This window comes from Cygnus olor, chromosome 1 (genome assembly GCF_009769625.2).
Source record: "Cygnus olor isolate bCygOlo1 chromosome 1, bCygOlo1.pri.v2, whole genome shotgun sequence".
Taxonomy (NCBI): Eukaryota; Metazoa; Chordata; class Aves; order Anseriformes; family Anatidae; genus Cygnus; species Cygnus olor.
Genome location: NC_049169.1, coordinates 40,361,219 through 40,369,396, shown reverse-complemented (window position 1 = coordinate 40,369,396; position 8,178 = coordinate 40,361,219). Strand labels below are relative to the sequence as shown.

At 41.0% G+C, this 8,178-nt stretch overlaps 1 long non-coding RNA gene across 2 annotated transcripts; it reads left to right on the top strand.

Annotated features, from left to right (window-relative positions):
• The first annotated feature begins 534 nt into the window (after positions 1 to 534).
• Positions 535 to 7,966, top strand: LOC121068347. 2 transcript variants are annotated; one of them, XR_005818820.1, is made up of 3 exons: positions 535 to 714; positions 2,486 to 2,589; positions 5,218 to 7,966. It is a non-coding gene; the product is annotated as an uncharacterized LOC121068347 (long non-coding RNA). The 2 variants fall into 2 exon arrangements; XR_005818819.1 differs by having other exon boundaries at positions 541 to 714; positions 6,143 to 7,966.
• Positions 7,967 to 8,178: the final 212 nt, after the last annotated feature.

Sequence of the window (8,178 nt, the reverse complement as noted above, 5' to 3'; positions counted from 1 at the left end):
TGAATATATTATGCTGGTGAGTCATGCTGATTAGCAGATAATTAGCCAGGCTCATTTGCTTAACCTTAATGCTCATCACATGTCATGCAACAAACTCCACTGTGCATTACAAGGGATTTGACATCATGGAAGTAATTATTCCAAAACGATTCTGATAGATTAAAAAAAAATAAAAAATGAGGCAATTTGGCCCTAAAAACAACATTCTCTAATGAGAATGTTTCTGGGTCTGCAAATCCATAGTCATGTTTTATTTATAGCCTGGCCTATGATTCATCATTAGAGTTTCTTTCAGATTTTTGAAGAAAAATTGTTCTTCCATGCACGAGTGTTTTTAGATAACCACAGCTGCTCCTCACTAGCAGCCGTTCCAATAGCAGAAAGCCTAACACTAGCATTCTTATGCATCTTGGTTTCTATCTGCTCACATTCAAACCCTTTTCACCGCACACAATCAATTCCATTGTAAAAGCTCCCGGCAGCAGCCACTACAGCCGTAATTTGGCTTGTCAGCAAACCATCCCCTTTTTGTTCCAAGGAGGAACAGCTGATAGGATGAAACTTTGCCGCTGTCTGGAAATCTTTGAAAGGATGGTGCTGGTGCTGCCCCACCCCTGCAGTCATCTTCTGCAAAACCACCACCTGTGCCAAAATGACTCTTAAAACATTGTGAGGCAGCTGTGGGAAGCTCTGTTGGGTGGACAGCACAGGAAGGTAGGGTGCTGCCTGGTCCTTCTGCTGCTCTGGCATTAAGGGGTAAAATCAGAGTTACTTTGTGTTACAACTTGCTGAGTTATAGAAGAAGGAATGGTCTGAAGTGGTTTGTTGTCAAGAAAATTATTTCTGGAGGCTTGGTAGTTTGTGTTTCTGCACCCTCATCTTTTGTTTTAAGAGTTTTCTGTGTAAACAGGCAGGTTTATAGGTTGTTTAAGAAGTAAAGCTAAAGTTCTCCAGTAGTCTTATCCTTGACTAAATATTGGTCCTGTCTGCATGCACAAAAGACAAAACCCTGTTAAATGCTCCAGGCTGCAGGGCTCCTCTTTAGAAACAGATTACTTCTACACCTCCAGAAACTGTGCCAGACTGTTATTTTCCTCATATTTGCTCTTTCAGCACCTGGTCAGACTTGAACTGACAGAGACCAGAGGCTGTGCCTGAGTTAAAAATCAGGTCACTGAGTCTGGCATTGCTTGATGAGTGCCTCTGTAGACAACACCAGAGAAATGAAACTAGAGCTTCACACACATACCTGACATAGCGATAAAAATGGAGTTGTTTTGTTGCCTCACCTTCGTTCAGCTGCATCCTGAAGATGGGTATAAGTAAAACTTTGATTGCCCCCTTGGCTGGTTCTGCTCTCAGTTACACCTGCCTGTGGAGATGCAGGGGTGGAGGAGCAGCAGAGTAGCCCTTGCTGCTCTTGCAGTGCTTTGTTAGCTGAAAACCACTCAGGCTTTGTGGCTGTAACCAATCTGTGTGGGGAACTTGTAGTCCGAGTGTGCAATCTCAGCCTGAGGTTGAGGAAATAAATGCTTTTGTCAGTTATCCTGCTGGTAGTTTGCTGCTGTCTGGCAGCTTAGAGAAGGCAGAAAATGCTGTAGGGAGTAGCTGAGTGGGTGACTTTTGACTTTCTGTAAATAGAAAAGGAAAAATTAAGGTCTTTGAGTAGTCCTAGAGCTACAGTGTAAGGCTTCTGCAGGTCTGCTATCAATTTCTTTCCTGTAGGCAGCCAGAAGTCTTGTCCTGTTATATTCCCTCTTCAGCAGTATTGTGATCATATGGATCTGCAGTGCAAACTGACTGCATGAATACTTTGTCTGGTTCCCATAAATAATAACGTACATACCTATCAAAGTAGAGCAACTTTGTGTGAATTCTGGTTTTTGCTTCCTTTTCCTTTTTTTTTTTAATTACAAGCTATGTGATCATACATACCTATTAAACAACAACAACACCGTTGTCCAAAATAACAAATGAGATTAAATGTGTTCCTTTCCATGAGAAAAGGAATCATAGAAGAACCATTTGTACTGGGAAATGTTTTCTACTTTTGATAAACCTATATTCAATGTGTTTGGGAAACAGTTGTGTCCCCCTTCCTAATTGTTTGAGTGATCCCATTGCCAAACATCAGCATGATGTCTATGCTTCTCCCAGTTTGGTTTCAACATAAACAGCTTTTGCGTAACTTCAGTTCCTGTGCCAATCTTTTATCAAGATTGCCTCTTAAATATGCTAAGCAGAGAGGTCAGAGCTCTCTATATTTGTTAAACAAATTAATGTCAAAGATCCCAAACAATTCTAACTCAGAAAACATGCGAAAGGCAGTGAAGGAGAGAGTCAATTTGAAAAATGAAAAGCATTTTGTATATGAAACATCTGAGTAGCTCATAAAAAGCTCAGTTTCTCCCAGAAGACTCCATATAGAGGAATTACCTTTGCTTTAAGTTAAAAGGTAAACTTCTCCCTGACTGTCCCCCTACAGAAAATATGTTAACTATTCCTTTAAAATGTGACCTTGGAAGTGTGAACCTGGTGATTAGAGTGACTGCAGAACTACCAAGGATCCTGGACCTCTGCTTAGTTTAGGTGAGCATCCATGTGTATTTGGATATATAACTGCAATGTATCTTTGCTTAATTCGTCCTGTCTATGCTTTTCTTCCTTTCCATCCTGCAAGAAAGCCTTTAGGCTCTCTCACTTCTTCCAACAGGCAGCCAAGGCTCTTATCTTAGAGCCCACATCCCTCCCACAATTCCCATCTCTCCTCCAGCCATGGCCACCTCTCACCTTCTCAATTTGTTCATGCACCACTTGTACCCCTGCTACTGCGTGACTGAGCATATTTTCAGGGCTCCGTGGAAGGCTCTGATCAGCATTCAGTTTACAAAGATACCCAGGGGTTTACAGCCAGGGTGGGTTGTGCCTGAAAATTTATAACTTCTAAAGAAAGTCAGGCAGGGAGGGTAGCTTTCATGCTTGTCACGTAAGGAAGTCCTACAGAAATCTTAGATTTAGATGAATAAGAGGGATGATGAGATGGGGATCAGTTTTATATGAAGAAATGGAAATCTGTTTGAGAGAGAGGAAGAAGGTGAAGGAACTAGAAGAATTGCTGATGGATCAGACATCAGCAGTAAGTAAATAAAGAAAGGAAAAAGAAGGAAGAAAAAAAAATCAACTGTCCCTGTAAACAGAACAGAAAATTTAAGAGGAACAAAGAGCAAAGGAATAATTACTGCCTTGGGTAGCCAAATTCTGTTGGAGGTCACCCAGCCCAGCCGCCCCCAGCAGAGCAGAAAGGATGGCAGGTATGGGCACCCCTCTCCCCTTTAGCTGATGGGTGGACTGAACTGCCTGACTTGTCACTAAAGCAGATGTGGTCCATGCACACAGTAACTAATGCAAAAGTTGTCTGTGCATGTAATCAGTGGAGCAGAATGGGTCCGTGCAGAGTCAGTAAGGTAGATAGGTCCATGCGCACAATTCCATCAGCCGGCCCTGTGGGGACCTGCAGCAGAGCAGAGAGAGCTGGTAAAGTGTTTTTGCAATGTCACAGCTCTCTTCCAACAGCAGTAACAGCTCAACATGTGTCTGTTTGGTCAGATCAGGTGTTCCAGCCAAATAAATAAGGTATTTCTTCACTGAGACAACTTTTCAGGAAGTTATCAATTTTTGTATTTATGTATTAAGAAAATAAATCAAGAAAAAGCACGGGTTTTTATCCTCTGTTTGCAAAGCCCAGGAGAATTAAATGAAAATTGTACTGCTGCACAGCTGATTCATATAATGAAGGACGTCTATGTCTCAGGGTCTTTATAAGAAATCCGTGTGAAGTTACAGGTATGAAGAAGTAGGCCTCAACAATTCAGTTGGATTGTTATATTAAAAATATTATTTAAAATATAATACAGAGAATTTACCAGAAGAAAAAAAGTTTTTTTTTTTTTTTTTTAAAAAAAAAGGAGAATTAGGCAAAGGACATGCGTCACAGTATGACTGGTGTTGTACCTTCTAGGAAAAAAATATCACAGTGATATATTTCCTCTTTGAAAGTTAGTAGATATGCATCCATTGCCTCAAGGCCCAGAGAAATTTTGCTACTCCAGAAAATAAAATAAAATATTCTGAAATTAAACCTTATGAAATAAAGCCTTAGTGAGGTGGATTTTTTTTCTTCTTTTCTTAATATAGCCACATTTATATGGTTGAAGTTAATTCTAAAGCACTGGTTTGGAAGTTACAGCTATTTGGAAAGACAGCAAAGGTATATATAAACAAAATATTTTGAGAAAAAAAATATGATCTCACCATTTATCCATAATGCTCTTAGATGGTATGAAGATTTATAATGATTTTCCTCAAAATTTTGTTGAATGTGGTGGAAAAGGAGCCAATATAGAATATTAGGGCCAAAATTTTCCAGTCTGAGTATCTAAAATTAGGTTCCTAACTCCATATTTATATATCTAAATATAAGAAGCCAGATTTTCAGAGCTGCTGAGCAATCCCAGCTGCCACTGAAATCAGTGGGAGCTTTGGGTAAATACCAGATTGTCTATCTAGGCTCATTGTCATGTAAAGACTAAATAGGGATTGGAATATTTTAGCCAGTGTTATTGTGTTAGGACAGGGGTCTGTAGAAATGCATAACAAACTCCTGCTGATTTTCACTGAGGCCAGAGTTCACCCAGGTGAACTCTGTTTTCAAAGGCAAGGTGCATGTTTCGTCCCTTCTTACCCCGTTCCTGATGCCTATCCTCAGACGGCACAGCACCTCACCCCACCTCCTCCTGGGGACCTCGGAGGTGCAGCCCTGCATCACTCCCTGGCCATGGCCATTTTCCATGCACTTCCACATTTTCAGGACTTGGAAGAGCTGGCATAGATCCCTCCACATCTCTGGGTGCAGCATCTTCTTTCCAGAGGAGCCGCCAGGTGCCACGTGGCTCTGTTTGATTATAGCTGGGACTCTCAGACCTGGATTTCTTCCATGCAAGGTGGTACAAAATGATAATACAGCTGCTGTACTTCCTGCACACCCCAGAACAAAAGAGGCTTTCTTGTACGGGTGTTGCACAGGAAAATGCACTTTTGGTTGGTGTTTTTTTGAAGTAGTGCTGTGTTATCCTGTTTGTTCTCTGTAGTCTCCTCGAGCCTCTTTTTCTATGATAAGAGTTACCTAATGTTTATCTTTCCTCCACATGGCTACGGAAGCCTCAAAAGCTTTTCTGAGCTCTCCACGGAGCCCAGAAGGAGCAGGCACCGAGCTGCCATCACTGCTCTCCCCCTCTCTGCCAAGCCCCGCAGCAACAGGGCACCACTGATGATGAAGCAAAACAACAGAGAAGCAGCTTCCATTGAACACAAAGCCGATGCAAAGATCAAAACAGAACCGAGCAAAACAACTTGAAAGAGTACAATTCAAGGAATCAAGCAGATACTTTTTTTTTTTCCTACCTTGTGGTATACAGATGCAGAATGAAGCCTCAAGTCACTGAAGTCAGTATCCAACCTGACAGGAGCCAGGATTTCACCTCTTGTGTTTTAATTTCTGGCTTCTGTCAGAGCTCCTACATTTCCCACGCATTTTTTTCTCTCATTCCACATTACTTTCACAGCCAAGGGAACTCACTTTGCTCTTTACCACAGTTCCTGATCTTTCCTGGGAGTAAGATGGATCTTCTGCACATAAGCCCTGTTTTCATCAGGCTTGCGACCTCCAAGAGTTATTTTTCTGTTTAGCTTCCGAAAGCTCATTTAGCTGTCATGGTCTCATCTGGGGCCATGGCTCTTGGTCTGGCAAAATCTAATTTATGCTTTAACTTGTTAATATTTTTTTTCAAGGCTTATAATTTCACCAGACTTTAGCCTTTTATGTTCAAATCTTCCATGTAATGTCTGCTATTTTATTATTATTATTTACCTTATTTGGAAAAAGGATCAGAGAAGCACTGTTAATATTTCATAAATGAAGAAATAGTGAAAAATGTTTGTTTTGCTAACGTTAAGGGAAAAAATGGCATCTATTTAACTGAGAAGTTTAAACATCTCTATGCCTGGGAACAGGGAATTCTTGAAGGGGAAAAATGACACAACCCAAATGTGTTTATCCTATTCATATCATTTTCTGTGTTTAAAGGAAGTGAAGTTTGTACATAAAGTCAATGGAAGAATCATTGTCCTTAAAGATATCAAATACAAAGAAAAGAACTGAATGTTTTCGGAAGCATTTGGAAGCACCACAACATGAATATTGATGGGCAAAGAAGAGGACATCAGGTTTTTTGAAGTGCCTGAGTGAATCATGATCCTGAGCACCACTGCACCTGAATGATGATTTGGGAAGTCTGCCGTATGTCAGGCAGCACTGGGCTGTCATCCCTGGGTGGGTATCTGGTGGAGTCCCTCAGGCTGGAGGCTCTATAGCTGCACTGAGAGCCTGGTTCAGTGCCATGCTCAAGGGGTTATCATCTCCAGGGCCTGAGGTAGTTCACCTGAGTGGAGCTGCTCCACTATGAAAGTGTTTATCAAAACAGCTTCATCTTGGCAAGGATCCTCCATGCCACATCAAGCTGCTCAGTACAGACATGCCCATATGATCCTGAGACAAGTTTGTAATGAGATACTTAGCCACTAAATGCAGACAAGTAGGTTATTGGGTTATCAAAATCACCTAGTCATCTGCTACCATCTCAGTGTGAACAAGAGTCCTTTATAGTTGGTCCTAAGGTACTTTTGAGGGACTTTTACTATGGAAAAACAACACTGGATGGAACAACATGAGTTGGTGACGGTAAGGGAGGGACAACCTCTGAAAGAGTTTTATGAGACACTTAGAGAGAAGGAAGAGGGTAGAGTGTAGATAGAAGAGGAACAGCTACAAAGACTATAGCAACAGTAAAAAAGTCTTAAATTTTGGTAAGAAAAACCTGAGTCTGAGAGAAACTACTGGAATGGTGATGGCAAGTGATGTCTCCCTCTCATGGAGACTGCTTTTATGTCTCATGTAATGCTAAACACATAAAGAAGCCCTTGTGCTTCCTACTTTTAGTGGGTGGGAACACACATCCTCAGCTCATTTCTGATCACAGAATATAATTGAAAAGGAATTCCTGCTCTAATCATACCCAAGCACAATCATTTTGTCATGGTGTCCTATAACTGCTGAGAGCAATCTGTATCAATTTCTGAAAGGTAAAAAAAATCTTTCACATGGGATTAAAGAATCTGTCTTCTGAAACTTGTTTATAGATATTAGGTAGATCTTACAGGCCTTTGTGGATCTTCTTTCATTCATGGAAATGAACAGCAATTGCTTCACTATTGTCCCAGAATCTGAGGCCTCTCTCTTAATACGTAGAAAATGTGTGTATATAGCAAGTTACCTGTACAGCTGGGAGAATGAATGGGATTGTATTGCTTGTTATTCTCACTATTAAAAGGCCTGCAGCAAAGTTACTCAAGCTTGATGTTTTTTCACCATATTCAGAGAAGTTTCTCCAGCTGAGAGGTGCTTCAAAGCAGAGGAGGATTACTCAGAAAATAATGCAGGTTCGCATGGGATAATTTAGCCTGGAAGACAGTAGGTCTTTGTTCAGGAATCCTTGTGGAATGCTGGAAAGATGGCTGTAACTTTAAGGAGCTTTCTGTGTTTCCTTTATTTGTTTTGCTGGGGAAGAAGACCCAGAAGCAGGGAGCAATGGGAACAAGGCTACATCCACAGTGGAAAAGCTGTTGCTTTGGCAGTGTTTTCACCCTGGTAGTGACAGGCTTTCCCAGACTGCTTCTCAACAGCATAGTGTGTGGGTGACCCGTAACAATCTTTGCAGCACATCCTCCCTTGAGGGCATTGCCTTGACTCTGGGACACCGGGAAGAAATCAATGATTTTGAATGTGATAACTGCAGAAAAGTGTCTGTCTTCCCCCCCCCTCCCCCCATCTCTCCAGAAGCAATTGCATTACGCTCCCTAAAAATTTGCCTCCTCCTTCAAGAGAAAATTGATTTTTTTCCCAAATAAATAGTAGTTATTTGGATTTTTTTTAAATTTGTCTATGACTACTACCTTCAACCTATTTTTCTGTAAGATGTTTCAAAAGTAGTTTCATTTAATGGATTTTCAGGCATAGTTTTACTTGCATAAGGAACAAACAAACAAAACAAACAAAAATACCTT